The 16,386-nt window shown below is 49.4% G+C and overlaps 1 long non-coding RNA gene across 1 annotated transcript in view; it reads left to right on the top strand.

Annotated features, from left to right (window-relative positions):
* Positions 1–3,988: 3,988 nt before the first annotated feature.
* LOC136314600 (uncharacterized) overlaps positions 3,989–16,386 on the top strand; it is a 28,999-nt gene continuing 16,601 nt past the window's right edge. The window contains exon 1 of the long non-coding RNA XR_010727339.1: positions 3,989–4,080. This is a non-coding gene — a long non-coding RNA (uncharacterized lncRNA). The remainder of the gene's footprint in view (positions 4,081–16,386) is intronic.

Here is a 16,386-nt window from a genome sequence, read left to right as displayed (position 1 = left end):
AGGCAGGGGCCACAGAGCCATCCCCAGCGCCCGGGCCATCTTTGCTCCAATGGAGCCTTGGCTGCGGGAGGGGAAGAGAGAGACAGAGAGGAAAGCGCGGCGGAGGGGTGGAGAAGCAAATGGGCGCTTCTCCTGTGTGCCCTGGCCGGGAATCGAACCTGGGTCCTCCACACGCTAGGCCGACGCTCTACCGCTGAGCCAACCGGCCAGGGCTGCTCCCCAACTTTTAGGGCGGCCTGGGCTTCAGTCCTTGGCCCTTTTCTCTGTCTATATGCACTCCTTGGTGGCCCCTCAGTCTACATACGGATCACCCCAAATGTGCATATCTTGTCCAGACTCCCCCTTCCCCACCCCCAGACTGCAGACCCCTGTGTTCAGCTGCCTCCAGGACATCCCCTTCCCTTTGTCTAATGGACATCTCAAACCTTACCTGGCTCCAACTATCCTAAGGATTCCCTGCCCCAAAACCTGCCCGTCTCTTAATTTCTCAGGTAAAAATTTTGGAGTCACCTTTGACCACTGTATTTCCCTCCTGGACCGCAGCCAGTTCATATCCAGAATCTGACTACCTCTCACCACTTCCACAGTGACCACTGTGTCTGAGCCACCACCACCTCTTGCCTGGATTATTTCAACAGTATCCTAATTGGTATGAGACTGAGATTCAGATTATCTGGGATCAAGTTTTACGCCAGAGTGTCCGTGGAACCACGTCACTCTCACTATGCCTCCACTTCCTTCTCAATAAGATGGGAAAGACACCTTCTCTGGACAACCTCTACCCAAATAAACATTGTAGATTACAAAACATTGTATAAATACAGCCTGTATTCAAATAAAAGGAAGAGAGAAAGAGAGGGGAGAGGAAGGAAAAGAGGGGGAGAGGGAGAGAGGAAAGAAAGAAGGATAGAAGGAAGGGAGGGAGAGAGAAAGGGAAGAAGGGAGGGAGAGAAGGAGGGAGAGAGAGGGAAGGCAATGATGAAACTCACCAAAGTCAGCTGTTGGAACACCGACAGTGATCTCTAAATCCACAGCAGTTCTATCACTACCTCTGAGTTGGCACACGACACAGAGATCTTTTAATTTGCATGTGAGCGACAGTGGTTGTCCTAACTTGAAGAGCTGTTGATGAACCCCACCTGCAGCTCTCAGCTCTGCCACTCTGGGCCCAGGGAGTTGTCCGGGTTTAGAGCATGCCTTTGTCCCTGTGTCCACAGACCACATTCACCAGGAGGGAAGGTGAGGGGCCAAGTTCAGCATATGGACCCCAGAGAAGACTGTCTCAGGCACCCTCACCTGAGAAGGCAAGCCTTGGACACTATCAGGTCACAATCTAAACGATGTCCGACCATGTCGCATACCTGCTTGCAGCTCTCCCATGGCTCCCTAGCGCCCTTGTGAAAACACCCAAACTCTTCAGCCTGGCTCAGCCCACCTCCCAAGAACTCCCTGAACCTGACCCTGGGCTGCCCCTGTGCTCTCACCTGACCAAGGTCAGGGCCCTACAGTGTCTGAGATGCATAGAATGATGCTAGATCATACAGCGGCATTAGGTCCCGCAGCCTGACTCTCTCAGACTGCCGCAGGCGGGGTCTCCGACAGAGGTTGGTGTGCTCTTATTGTGGAACTGTCTCAATGGAAGGGGGGCCAGGACGCTGGCTCAGAGCTTAGCCAGGCAGCAGCTTGCAGCTAGCACTTAGAAGCATCTTTACTTTTGGTCACTTCTCTTTTTCTGGCAAAGCGATATTTATTTTCTAGTTGAGGTAAATAATATAAAGTTTCCTTTTGAAATAAATTTACGTAAGTTAAATAAATTTACAAAATAAATACGTACTTTAGAGAAAACCACTAAGTCAAAACCAGTCCAGGCGGCTGGTGGACCAAGTCATGGGGGTTCTCGATGAAACCAGTTTGCTGATCTTTGTGTAAACCAGGCTGCGTCCTGCCTCCCCACCTTGCTCTGGCTGTGCCTCCTGCCGGAACCACCCTTTCCACCTCTTCACTTGATTAATAGCTCCTCATTCTGTGAAGCCTTCCTTGACCCCATTTTCTTGCCCAAATTCTAAGCTGACTACCCTTGCTAATGTCCCCAGAGCCCCTACTCCTCGAGGAGTTGGGTGGGGGGTGACAGCAGCCCTTTCCCTTTGTCATGTGTTGGTCTCAGGGGCTCCTAGTGGCCTCTTTAGAAGTGTGCCTTTCTTGCGACACCAGAAGTTCCTGTGGCAAGGCCTGGCCGGGCTTCTCTGGGCCGCCTCCCACCCCTAACTTCGCCTATGTCCAGTGCAGAGCGTGGAGGAGGAGCTGACCCAGATGCGTGGACTAAGTGAACCTGGGCTAAAGGGTGGCTCCAGCTTCCAGCGTGGGTCCCAGAGGCACCACTCACTGGGGTGAAAAATCCCAGAGAGGAGCTTCCTGGGCTGATGGTGGGCACGGTCTTGGATGCCTTCTTGTCTTCTTGGATCTTTGTCCTCCCCACCTCCCCTTAAATTTGTGTTCTTTGGCTGGCCTGTCCCTTCATCTCCTCATAGGCAGGCTGCCTTCCTGATGCTGCTATGCCTGGGGGCAGACATCTTGTGGGGCAGCCCCAATTCTGGACTGTGGGTGCAGTAATGTGCAAGCTCAGAGATCCTGCCTGCAGCCAGGGTAGGCCTGCAGAGTGGTTCACCCTCCAGAGCCCTTGCTAGACTCCCTCCCCTTCCAGACCCGCTTCCCCCCTGCCCTTGTTAGCTTTTCTGGGAGCTCTTCCTATTGTGTGCCTTGTGAATTTATCTTTAATACCCCTGTCTTAAAGCCCAGCCTGGATGGGTGTTTGGAATTTGGGGGGCTCAAGTGGAAGCATCTGGCAGATGGTAGGATCCAGGGGTCTGGAGATTGGGAGAGAAAACTGGGTGTTAGCAAGGTCATTGGGAACTAGCAGAGGAGGTGAAGTCACACAATGAGAAGTGAGGCTGTGAACAGAGACAGCCAGTGATCTGGCATCTAAGGTTCAATGATCAGGGAGGAGGAGTCAGCCCAGGAGAGGCTCCAGGGGTCAAGAACCAGAAGGTGTTGTTGCCAAGGGAGAAGCGAGCCTCCAAGTGTCAGAAGTCAAATGAGATCCAAAATGGGCCTAGGACTGGCTAGAGAGGGCCAGGCCTTTTGACAGGAGGGATGGTGTGCAGGTCAGCCTGGAGAAGAGGGGAGAGGGAAGTGGAGGGGCCTGGGCTCCAGGGAGGTTTGGTTGTTGGTGTTTAAGATGGTGAGCAAGAGGCATATCCAGTGCTTTTGGGGGGTGGGAGGGAGGTGAGGGGGCCCTGGGGAAGAGGAAGACAGGGGGCAGAGACTGTGGAGCCCTGAGGCCCAGGGACTAACCTCATGATGGAGGAGCTGCTGCCACACTCCTTCTGTGGCAACAGGGCCAGCAAAGAGAGATGAAACCCCAGTGGGAGGAAGCTGGGTGGGTTTGGTGATTAGGGTGGGAGGCTGATTGGACCCCCGCTCACACTCCACACCAAGTCTCGTGCCAAGAGTTGGAAAGACAAAGGGTGAGGGGATGTGTTGTGAGAGGTGAAGGGTGGAGATGGTTCCTGCAGACAGCAGGAGACAGGGCTGACCTTAGAGATGGCACTAGTGACAGCCTCATTCATCCACTAACTTCACAAGGAACTGAGTCCTGACTAGAGCTCAGCATGGCTGACAGCCAGCTCAGGGGTGGGGCTTGGCCCTGAATTAAAGATAGTTACAGAATCAGAGATAGGGCCAGGAGAGGGTGAGGAGAATGAGGCATCGTGGATGTAAGATTGAAGGAGGGTCTGCCTCACCTTGATCCTGGCCTTGATCTGTATGTAGCCTGTCATTTGACATGGGTTACTCTCTGGCCCCAACCTTCCTCCACGGTATCACCCTTCCCCAGGCAAACACGTGCAACACACCCTTCCCTCCACCTTCTGTGAAAGTGTTTGCTCATTTGATGCCTTCAGCTTGGAGCACCCTTCCTTCCTTCCCTGCTGGGCAAACGTAATCAGTTTCTAAGACTTTGGTCAAATGTCTTGTAGATGTCCTCCAGCCAAAGACCACCTGGAGCTGCCGGTAGTTGAAGAGGTCGGTTTACTACTCACTGTGAGAGGGAGATCACACCTGCAGGGATGCTGGCTTGTCAGTAGAGGGTGCCGGCAGGAACCCATTACATAGGACTTGGGCTTCCTTGGGTGATTGTGAGAGCCTAAGATAGCAGGGTCTTGGGTAGATTAGATGCAGCCAGAGGGGGCAATTCTATGACGGCAGATCTCAATAGCTCTCATCCACAGAAAGGAGAGACTGAAAACATGCTACAACTATAGTTGCTAAAGATTTAGTAATTATTCATTTTAGGTGAGAGAAGAGGGGTGCTGGGTATTCGTGGGTGCCGTGGGGACCTTATTTTGTCTGAGCTGAAACACAACTGTGAAGTGTGGCCTTGCTGTGTTTCACTGACTCATGGCCCCAAAATGACCTTGTCTGCGGTTGGTGTCCTGCGAGCATGTCTCTGTCCCACAGGAGGACAGCAGGGCCCAGTGGGAGCCACGCCAGCTTCCGGATGGTGGCGCTACCCCTGTCATCTTAGTCTCCATCTCTGCCAAGCCTCTGCACAGCTTCCACAACAAACACCTCTGTTTGAATACATCTTTTTCTCCTTCAAGCTCCAAGAACATTCCTTTAAATTAGCATAAAGCAAGCAAACAGTTTAGTGAGCTCATCTTATGGCATGGCTCACTGATTTCTTTTTTTCATTTGCACACACCTGTGGAGCCACCGCACCCAGGTCAAGATACAGAACATTTCCACACCCTAGAAGGCATTCCTGTGCCTTCTCCAGACGACACCCCTCCCCAGGGGTGTCCACAGCCACCCTATGTCACTGAGGAGTCCGCTCTGGAAGGTGTTTCTGTGTGTCTGGCTTCACTCGTTTACCATAAAATCTGTAGACTTCACCCAGGCTGTTGCAGGAGGCAGCGCCTCTTGTGTTCATTGCATGTAGCTTTCCATACCCAAAAAGCCCCACTGCAATTCAGTGGGGACAGGAACAACTTTCAACACATGGTGATGGCAGGATTGGGTAGCATATGGAAAACCATGAGCCTTGACCTTCCACCCAACTTTGTGCACAGAAATGATTCGAGATGGATGATGGGCCTGAGTGTGGAGCATCAGAAGGAGTCACCATGGTCTTGGTGAGACCAGTAGTTCTTAAACAGGGGACAAAGTGCTAAAAAAGAAGAAATGGATCCATTGTAATTGGTTAAAATGAACAACTTTTCTCCATCAGAAGACACCCTTAAGAAAGTCAAAGGGCAAGCCCCAGGCTGGGAGGAAACATTTTGTTCATACCTCCGGCCTTGGCTCATCATTACCTTGATGGTTTCCTACATTCTTCAGCATGTATTCTTTTTAAAATTTTTCTCTCCAGCTTTCTTAAGGTATATAATTGACACAAAGCATTGTCTTAGGTTAAGGTGTTCAATGAGTTGACTTGATGCACTTATAGATTGCAAAAGTTATCACCATAGTATTAGGTAACACCTCTATCTTGTTCCATGGTTACTGTTTAGTTCTTGTTTTTGTTGTTTGTGGTGAGAACATTTAAACTCTACTCTCTTAGCAAAATTCAATATATGAAACAGTATTAACAAATTATTACCTATATCTATATTTAGATCCATATAGGTATATTGCTGTATATTAGATCCCCAGAACTTAGTAATCTTATAACTGGACTTTTGACCAATATCTCCCCATTTTCCCACTCCCACAACCCCTCATAACCAACACTCTCTCTGTTTCTCTGAGTTTGTCTTTTTAGATTTCACATATAAATGATAGCATATAGTATTTGTCTTTCTGTGTCTGACTTACTGCACTTAGCATAATGCCCTCAAGGTCCATCGGAGTTGTTGCAAATGGCAGGATTCCCTTTTGTCTTGTGGCTGAGTGCTATTCTATTGTATTTATGTATATACCATAGCTTCTTCTTTTTTATCTCTTTTTTACTGATTCATTTTAGAGAGAAGATAGAGAGAGAAAGGGGGGAGAAGGGGGAAGGGGCAGGAAGCATCAACTCCCATATGTGTCTCTACCAGGCAAGCCCAGGGTTTCTACCCTGCGACCTCAGTGTTCTAGGTTGACGCTTTATCCACTGCACCACCACAGGTCAGGCAGACCATAGCTTCTTTATGCATTCATTTACTAATGGACACTTAGGTTGTGGCTATTGTGAGTAATTAACATGAAATCTTTTTCTTCTTCTTTTCTTCCCCATATGTATTTTTTAAATTAAATTTATTGGGGTGACATTCATTTCAAACTCCCATACGTATTTTATTTCAAAGACATGAGGACTTTAATTTCAATTCCATCCAGTTTATGACATGAAATTAATAAAAATATCCTAAGATTTGGAAAACCTAAATGATTTAATTTGTACAAACCTATGCAGGCCTTAGCTCCTGAATAGGGTTTAGCAGTTGGAAGCTCCACTCGAGTCTTTGGCATTCATCCTAATCTTTGCCTACAAAACTGTGAGGCAGTAATCTTATTTCTGTCTTCGAGCTGTGGAACTGAAGCTCAGGGAGGTTAAGAAGTTTGCCAAGGCCTGACCAAATGGTGGCAAAATGGATAGAGCTTCGACTTGGGATGCTGAGGACCCAGGTTTGAAACCTTGAGGTTGCCGCTTGAGTGAGGGCTCACCAGCTTGAGCATGAGGTTTCCATCTTGAATGTAGGATCATAGACATGACCCCATGATCCCTGGCTTGAGCCCAAAGGTCACTGGCTTGAAGCCCAAGGTTGTTGGCTTGAGCAAGGGGTCACTGGCTCTGCTGGAGCACCTGACCCCAGCCAAGGCACAGATGAGAAAGCAATCAATGAACAACGAAGGTGCCACAACTATGAGTTGATGCTTCTCATCTCTCTCCCTTACTGTCTCTCTCTCTCTCTAAAAAAAAGAAAAGTTTGCCAAGGTCAAATGCAGCACCCCCAGCCAATATGTGGTCAGTGTGTGTCTCACATAGAGTAGGTGCTGAATAAATGCTTCAGGAGCTGCGGGATTCCCAGCTTTGGGGATCCCCAAACCCGTGTGTGTGTGTTGCTGGGAGGTAACTGTGTGTCCAGGTAGCAGACCGTGATTGCGGCGTTGATTATGAGTGCTGGCTAAATGCTGCAGGATCCCCACATTCTGCCTCCTGGTGCCAAGATACAACCAAATCCTATGGCTATGCCCCTGCCCTCACAACCATAATCAGTCCCAAAGTCCAGGGACAGCAAAGACAAATGACAAGATGCCAACAGGGCAGTTATTTTTCCCTCCTGGGACTCCGGCCACTTTCCATTTGTAAACAGTGCCTAGAGTTACACCCCAGTTCCACAGTCCACACGAAGCCACCACGTAGGTGAGGCCGCTCCTGCCTTCGGGTCTCCAGGCAACAACACAATACTGACGTGCAGGAAGGCACGGAGGTGCCGACCAATTCTCAGCTCCCACCTTCAGCTTGATGCCAGGCATTTCCTGCTGGGCACTGAGTGTCCTGTTCTCTGCAGCACAGCTGCTACTCCAAAAGCTGCATCCAAAGTGCCCAGAAATGGGAAAAAAGCCAAGCAAGAAAGAGAGGGAAAGAAAAAAACTCCTCTCCATTTATTATCAATCAGCAGGTGTCTGGAGACATGTGAGGAACACAGAGATGGTTCCTAGACTCACAGTCAGCTCCTGCCTCTGCTGCTCACTGGTTGTGCCTTTGTTTTCTTGGTTATAAAATAGGCGTGATATTGCCCACCTCATGTGTCATGGTGAGGACTGAGGAATGTGCAAGGGTTTTGTGCTTAGGACCTAAAATCTGCAGACCCAGGTACAAGGGCTGGCCTTAAGTGGGTCTCACACTATAACTGGTGGGGGTCTTTCCAAAGCTGATGGTAAAGCCCCTCCCTCTCAGTCCTTCTGGCTCAGCATTCCCCATTTGCACATGTGCAAGGAACAGATAGATGCTGGCAAGAATTTCCATGAGGATGAAACACGATGTTTGTGCAAATGTAAAACATAAAGTATGGCCTCTCTGTACATTTCTGTATACATTTTCTGAGAAGCTGCTATATTCTGGGCACTGAGAGGGATCCAGAGAGAACTCTAGCACCTCAGGGAGCCCAAAGCCGAGGGGAGGAGACAGGGCAGATACAAACCACCTGCTTCCTGCCCCTCCCTGTACTCCGGGTAGCACTGTATCTCAGGCTATGGGTGAGGAGGCTGAGGGCCAGGCAGATACCACATGGTGCAGAAGTCCAGTTCAGTGATTTCCAATCCTTTTCATCTCATGACACACATAAACTGATTACTAAAATTCTGCAGAACAACAAAATATATATATATATATATTTTGCCAATCTGACAAAATATAGGTATATATTCACACTGGACAGCTATCGTTGTGTTGGCTGTTGTCATATTTTTATTGGACAATCTAAGAGAAAGGAGATCAGTGCCCCTGACTAAATAGTCAGGTATTGCATGTTTTAAAAATTCTTGCGGCACACCAGTTGAAAAATCGCTGGTCACATTGGTTCTTGAGTCCAGTGTGCTTTCTGCTGCCCCAAGCAAAACGGGATCCAGCTGGGTTTGATGGAGAAGACTTAGGCTAAGAAGATGGGAGTGGGAGTGGCATTGGGGAAGGGGGAGACACAAAGCACTAGATTGGCTTAGTGGGCAGCAAGCAAGTCAGGGTGACTGGCACTAAACTCTCCCAGGTTAGGGGATGAACGAGGGAGACAAGGGCCCAAGGAGTTCTGGGGAGCCAGAGGCCTTAGTCCCAAACCATAAGAGTATCACCTGCACACCTCCCCAAACCCTAAGCTCCTAGCTGGGATGTAGAGAAATCAGACACCCTCTTGGCCTGGGAATTCACGAACAACCTTGTTGGTGAGTCAGACCCACATGGGGGAAGCGCAGGCAATTGAGGAAGACCAGGGAGGGCACCAGAGAAGGCTCTGGGGGGCGGGGGGGATGCAGGACCTGCCTGGACCCAAAAACATTCACGGCCAGGTGAAAAGGGATGGGGAGGACTTGGAGGCAGAGACAACAATGTGCACCAAGGCCCTGAGGCTGGAGTGAGGTGTCTGAGGGGATGGGGAGTGAGGGTGGGGGCAGATAGAATGGGATCCAGAGAGCAGGGAAGGGACCAGCCTTAGACAGAGGAGTGGGCAAAAGGAAGAAGGATGCAGAGGTTGGTTTGTAAATGGTGGGGTGGAGTGTTGAGGATGAAGAAGAGAATGAAATGGCAGGAGATACCTTTGATCACATTCTCAGCACTCCCCAGCCTCCTCATTCACTCTGCCTCAGCACACCTGCCTCCTGACTGTTCCTCCAGTATTTCTGCACACTCACTCCTGCCTTTGCATGTTTGCTAGCCTCTGCCTAGAATGCCTTCCACCCCTGTCTGCAGGGCTTGCTCCTTGTTATCACTCCAATGTCTGCTCACATGTTCTTCTCCTGATGGGCCTTCCTTCGACATCCCCTGCCCACCATCACCTGTCTCTCTATCTTACTTTATTTTTTCTGAACACTTATCAATTCATAATATATACTCATGGGCTTATATGCTTATTTTTTGTCACATCCGTACCAGGTAACTTGCAGAGACCTTACCAGTTTTGCTCATGGCTATATCCCTGGCACCCAGAATAGTGCCTGGCATGTAGTAAGTGTTCAATACAAATATAATGAGCGAATGAAAGACCAAGTAGAGCAGGTGGGAGGTGATGAGAGGCAGTCTTTAGTGACCATCTTACAACTTTTTCCCCAAAAACATGTTTGAAAGACTGCTACTTTCTGGTCCAAAGATTGAGCAAGTAGATATATGGCTTCCTCTGAGGCCTGAGCCTCTAGCCCTGCTTCCCTCACCTCTGCAGAGCCTCTAGGTCATTGCATTTTGCCCCAGTGTGGGCAGAAGTGGTCAGGCCTGGGAGGGGTGGAGGGGCTGTGATTTTGCTGGGGGTGCTGGCATGGGGGAGGGGAAGAGTTGGAGTTGAAGGTCCAGGTCAGAGCTCACGGCCCTGCTGTCTGCTTGGTTCCCACCACCATTCTCTACACAGCCAACACCCAGGATTGCTTTCTCCAGCAAGCTGGCCCTGGGAAAGGTAGGCTGACTTCCTGTTACGGAAGTCAGGCTGACGATAAAGATGATGACAATGACAGTAACAATATTGATGATAGCAGTGATGATGATAACACTTTATAAATGAAACTTTACTAAGTGCCAGGCATTGTGCTCAGAGTCTGTTAGGCACTATCTCATTTAAGGTGCCCAGTAATTTTTGAGAAGTAGGGATTACTACCTTCCTTATCAGTGGAAGAAAGCTGAGGCTCAGTATAGGGGGAACTATTTTTAGAGAGCATTATTCAATGTGAGATGTGTGGGGAAATCTGGGTCTCTTCAGATTCTACATCTGTCACTAGAATAGTAGTTTAGGGTTGGTCAGATTTCTAAGGACCCTTCTAGCTCCAAAGGAGAACAAAGAGCTGTTAGAAATATCAAAAGAAGAAATGAATATTAAAAAGAAAAGAAATACTGAAGCAGAAGAGCATTACTGTGAGGGGGGAAAGGGTGTGTATAAGAGTGTGTGCATTTCTGTGTGTATGTGTGAGAGTGTGTGTGATTGTGTGTGTATGTACCTTTGGAAGTGCTGACTTCCCATAGTTAAACATGCCTCACTCTTCTAGTCCTAATTCCTAGCCTAACCATAGGCTAGTGTTAGAAATCCTACCACCAAAGCCTCAGCCCTCTCCCTCAGATAATTTGATCCCCAGGAAGGGTGTAATTTTAAGCTGTAGTAGATGGACAGGAGTTTTCCACTTTGCTGAATGGAGAATGGCTATCTAGACAACTGTGTCGAGAAGGATTATGAGGTTGCATGTAGGCTTAGTGAAGAAAAGTGCTGTGATTGATTAGCCATGCCTGCGGAGGGCAAAGGAAGGAGAAGCATCTGCCTGCCCCCATCTGCCCACGCGATTCCAGTCAGAGCTGATGTTTGTAAGTGAAGGAAGGCTGACTTCACAGGGCACAGCCCCTGCAATGGGCCTTGGTCATTTCAAAGGGGACATAAAATCTCCTATGCCCAGGGGTATGTCAGAGAAGGAAGAATAGAGCTTTGTTGTTTTGTTCTAAAGGTACTTGCTATTTAATGTAAATAATAAAAAGCTTTACTCTCTTTTTGGTAATACAGAGTAATAATTTAATGTCATGTTTTGGATGTACATAATATAGTTATAACAAAGCAAAAAAAAATCAGGGCAAATGACGTGGGGCAGGGAAGTCAGTGTGAGAAAGGGGAGAAGAGAGACTGTGGTAGGCAGTTAGATAGACATGAGCAGAGCAGGGACTATAGGCCAGGCACAGAAGGCCACCAGGGTGGATAGCCCCAGATACCGAGAAATGGGCAAAACTGGGAAAACAAGAATCTGGCCCCCAGGGTAACCTTTCCTCCACTAGCATATTGCTGGTCATGTGGTTTAGACCCCCTGATTTCCTATCTCTAGTGACGCAGTTAAGAGCTTCCTCACCTTTCCTCCCCTGGCATGTTGCCAGTCATATGGGTTAGGCTCCCTTACCAGGGGATTGAACAAGGGGGCCAGAGAACAGCCCTTAAGCATTTAAAGCCTCCAGGACAAGGAGGTTCTGAGCTGCATCAAATATATCTAAGCCTCAAGTGTGTTTCAGCTCCAGGCCAGAAAAGCAGCAAAACCAGACAAAGGATGCCATGGCTGACCTCAGGACCCCCTGCCTGGCACCAACCAGTCAGTGGAGACCACCACTCCAAAAAGACACACCTGGAAAGCTGATGAATATTCTGGGACCCTAAGATTTTCACTCTTAAAAGATCTTAGGATGCCCTGGCCAGTTGGCTCAGTGGTAGAGCATTGGCCTGGCGTGCAGGAGTCCTGGGTTCGATTCCCAGCCAGGGCACACAGGAGAAGCGCCCATCTGCTTCTCTACCCCTCCCCCTCTTCTTCCTCTCTGTCTCTCTCTTCCCCTCCCACAGCTGAGGCTCCACTGGAGCAAAGTTGGCCTGGGTGCTGAGGATGGCTCTGTGGCCTCTGCCTCAGGCGCTAGAATGGCTCTGGTTGCGGCAGAGCGATGCCTCAGATGGGCAGAGCATCGCCCCCTGGTGGGCATGCCGGGTGGATCCCGGTCGGGCGCATGCGGGAGTCTGTCTGACTGCCTCCCGTTTCCAGCTTCAGAAAAATACAAAAATAAAAAAATAAAATAAAAGATCTTAGGATGGAAGACCCAGAGCCATTCTCCCTCAGGGCGCACACCCACAGCTTTCCCTTTCCCCCACAGGCATGTATCTCCTAAAATCTAAGGGTCCTCATGAGACTGCAACCAGGGGAGCATGGGCAGCGGCAGCTCTTTTCAGACTAACCCCCTGAACCTGTCTTCAGAGCCCCTTTTCTCTGACTTCCGGTGTAGGTTAACCTGTTGTTTCTTTTATTCTAGGCCCTTCCCTGTTTCACTGACTACAGCTTTAACAAACTTACTCTCAAAACTCACCTGGACTCATGTTGTAAAATTTTTCTAGCACAAAGTCAAGAACCTACATATTACTGGCTAGCCATAAGCAGACCCGAAGGGCCAGATCCCCTGTCTGGTAAGAAGACCTCTTTCTCAACCTCCTCTTCTCTTGCAATATGTCATTTATTTTAGCCTTGCTATACTCTATTACATACTCTAGTATTCTTTTTCTCTAATCCTTTTTCTTTAGTTTTTATTAAATTTTACTTGTATAAGCAGGACTGCTCAAGACAGAGTCTAAAATAGGAAACCTTCACCACAAAAAGCTAGGACCTCCTCCAATACAAAGGACTATACCCTCAGGGTGAATGTATTGATAAATGGGAAGGGGACAAGTCTTGCTAAGAATCATCAATGTGGTTGCCGTCTCCAGCAAGTGGCCTCCCAGAGTAACATGTCCTGGGGAGACCACAGTGGGACTCTGTTGGATATTCACATCTGTGGGTCCACAGCGTGGCATGCTTCCAGCCATAACCACCCCACCCCAGACCACGTGATGGTCCAGCCTCCAGTTACAGAGGGATAGGATGGGAGTCAGGATTGAGTCCCAGCTCTGCCACTGTGGAGCAACTGTGTTAGGCTTGCTCGCTGGTATACCAGCTGCAAGTACTTTGCTTGATTAGTGCATGAGCACGTGGCAGAGGCACATGTGCATAGCCTATAAAAGGCTGTGGGTACTAGTGCTCTAGAGAGATTAGAGATTGCAGATTGCAGATGCATGGATTGCCTGCCCACCACTGTGAGGGGCCATTTGGCTGTTTGTTTGCCTGAGGGGTGGTTTCCCCTGCCTGTGTGCTTGTCTGCCGTTGTGAGACTTTATTAAATGGAATGGCCCAACCCTTTCTGACTCCGCCATTTTTCTTCCGTCTGCTCAAATCCAATGTGAACCTGCCTGGCCTCGGCCACCGGCATTACACTCATCAACCTGATCATTGTACAAACAGGGAAACTGAGGTTCAGGAAGAAAAGGGCAATTGTCCAGGATCACACAGCAAGTTGGGTCCAAATCCTCCCAGTGCCCACCTCTTAGGTCTTGAAGGTCATTTGGTCTCTCAGAATCCTCTGAATGAATAGGAGCGAGCTCCTCTTAGGCTCAGATGGAGATATGAATGAACAATGACACACGCCCCTCTTTCACTACTCCTGCCGCAAGCACATGGCAGGTACCACTAAGCAACCAAGGCACAGTCTCCTTCTGACCCAGATACGGCCCCAGAGTCCTGCTCTCGCAGGCTAGCCCAGCTTGCTCACTGTGGGCAGAAAGGCCCTGGAAGAGTTGGAAGCAGCATGCACGGTTTCTTGAGGCCTAGGGTCAGGACTGGCAGGCCACATTCTGCTTCATCACTTTCGCCACATTCTGCTTGACAAAACAAGAAATGTGACGAAGCCCTGGCCGGTTGGCTCAGCGGTAGAGCGTCGGCCTGGCGTGCGGGGGACCTGGGTTCGATTCCCGGCCAGGGCACATAGGAGAAGCGCCCATTTGCTTCTCCACCCTCCCCCTCCTTCCTCTCTGTCTCTCTTCCCCTCCCGCAGCCAAGGCTCCATTGGAGCAAGGATGGCCCGGGCGCTGGGGATGGCTCCTTGGCCTCTGCCCCAGGCGCTAGAGTGGCTCTGGTTGCGGCAGAGCATCGCCCCCTGGTGGGCAGAGCTTCGCCCCTGGTGGGCGTGCCGGGTGGATCCCGGTCGGGCGCCTGCGGGAGTCTGTCTGACTGTCTCTCCCCATTTCCAGCTTCAGAAAAAAAAAAGAAAAAAAAAAAAAGAAATGTGACTAAGTAGATTCAAAATAGAGAGAAATAAACTCTGCCTCTTGATGGGAGGAACTGCATATTCCCATTAGAAAGGACACAGGGAGGTGTAAAGGACTGTGGCCATTTTTGCAATCAACCACATATTGTAAGCAAGCTGTGAAACAACATGAAAGAGTGATCACTTCCAGAGAGCAGGATCTATGTGGATGGGCAGGTTAAACCTTCTCCTTTACTTTATTATACATATGTCCTTTCATGATCCTTTACTTTTGTTTCAAAAATGAAATACTTCCATTTAGAAAAATAAAGACTTGACCCTTCAGGTGTTTTTTTTCAGACTTGTGAAATGAGGCGTGCAGGGAGTGCATCAGCACCGAGTGCTCTAGCGGGAGACAGAAGCACCCGCAGCAAGCAGCAGTGAGTGCCAAGGCCTCCACACAGTAGAATTTTGGTCACAGCAAAACAAGGAATGAAGCAGTCTGAAATGTTCAGACACTTTGCTAGGCGCACACAGTGAAAACAACGAGGTGTGGTTAGCATCACACGCACCCCTCTGTGGGAGAAGTGTGTGGACTCTCTCTGGAAGGGCAGCCAACGGCAGCAGCGGCCGCCTGGGGTCGGCGTGGACGGCAGCGGCTCTCTCTGTGCACTCTTTTGTACCCTTAAGATTGTATATCATGTGAATATGGCTCCTCTTAAAAAATAGAGAGGTAGAAGCTTAAAAATGATTTGTCTTTAAAGTAAATCAAAGTTTCAGAAAGAAAGAATTCTCTTTGAAATGCCTGGGGGAAGGGAGATAAAGGATGACACAGATTTTGTTCCAAGCACTGACTCACTCCGTGACCCATGGGGAAGTCAGTCACTGGCTGTCTCTGAGCATCAGTTTCCACCAGCGGTAAAATGGGCCAAGTCTCCCTGGCTCACTCCCAGGTCACCGTGAGCAGGGACCAGTGCCACTGCGTTAGACAATGCCAGGGTGTGCCATTCACATCATAGGCCATGTGACCGGTGCCCCTTGCAACTGTGCAGCGTGCAGCATGGGCAACTAGAGGAGGCAGCCGGGATGTGAGGATGAGATGAGACCATGGACCAGAGAGAGCTTTGCTTGTCATGAGGGGAAGGGTGTGCATGTGCGTACATGCGTACAATATAACAATACATTCCTCTGAATGGGTATGTACTTTCTGCTGACATGTCCTGTGGACATGGACTTGGGAGAGGGGTCAATCACTCCCTCCCCCCAGGCTTGGGCTCCTGGGTCCTCTAGGAACCATGCCTGAGAAGAGAAAGAGCCACGCGGCAGGCTGCAGAGGCCTCTCTCTCCACCTTCGGGAGCCCCGCCACCAGACAAGCTGTTTCCTCAGGCCTCTCCCATGCTGGCTCATAGTCTCCGTCCCCAGGGTCGTGATGTAAGAGCGGAATTCCTCACACACCAAGATGCTTTCTGCTTTTCGAAGTGCAGAGTTCGGCGCCTAGTCAGAGAGACTTGGGCTCAAATCCCAGCTCTGACACTTACCCTCCCTGGGACCAGTGAGCCTCAGTCTTCTCAGCTGCAAAATGGAGATACAAATCATGCCTGGCTCACGGAGGTGCTGTGGAGATTAAAGGTCAGGCACACAGCAGACACTCAGTCAATGCCAGCTCCTGGGACTGGCTCTCATGGCTTCTAGTGTGATTAACTCTCACAATTGCAGGGCGGTGTATATTTACCAAGACATAAAACAAAGAGAAGGAAACATACCAGCACTCCTAGCAGTGGTTATCCCAGGAATGGGTGGGTGCCATTAACAAGGGACTTCTATGCATGATTTTTAAATTGGCAGAAACCACAGGAAAGACATTTCTATTCTCAAAATAGAGAAATAAAGTTAAAGAGAGAAAGGGAGAGGGAGAGAGAGAGAGAGAGACTGACCTTTGGTGGCACAGTGGAAGGAGCAATGACCTGGAATTCTCAGGTTGTCAGTTCAAAGCCCTAGGCTTGCCCAGTCAAGGCACATATAAGAAACAACTATGAGTTGATGCTTTCTGTTCTTCCCCTGCTTTCTCTGTTTCTCTTTCTCCTCTCTCTAA

Source organism: Saccopteryx bilineata, chromosome 10 (genome assembly GCF_036850765.1).
Source record: "Saccopteryx bilineata isolate mSacBil1 chromosome 10, mSacBil1_pri_phased_curated, whole genome shotgun sequence".
Classification (NCBI taxonomy): Eukaryota; Metazoa; Chordata; class Mammalia; order Chiroptera; family Emballonuridae; genus Saccopteryx; species Saccopteryx bilineata.
The sequence above is the reverse complement of the archived record's forward strand: the minus strand, read 5'-3'. Positions and strand labels throughout refer to the sequence as shown.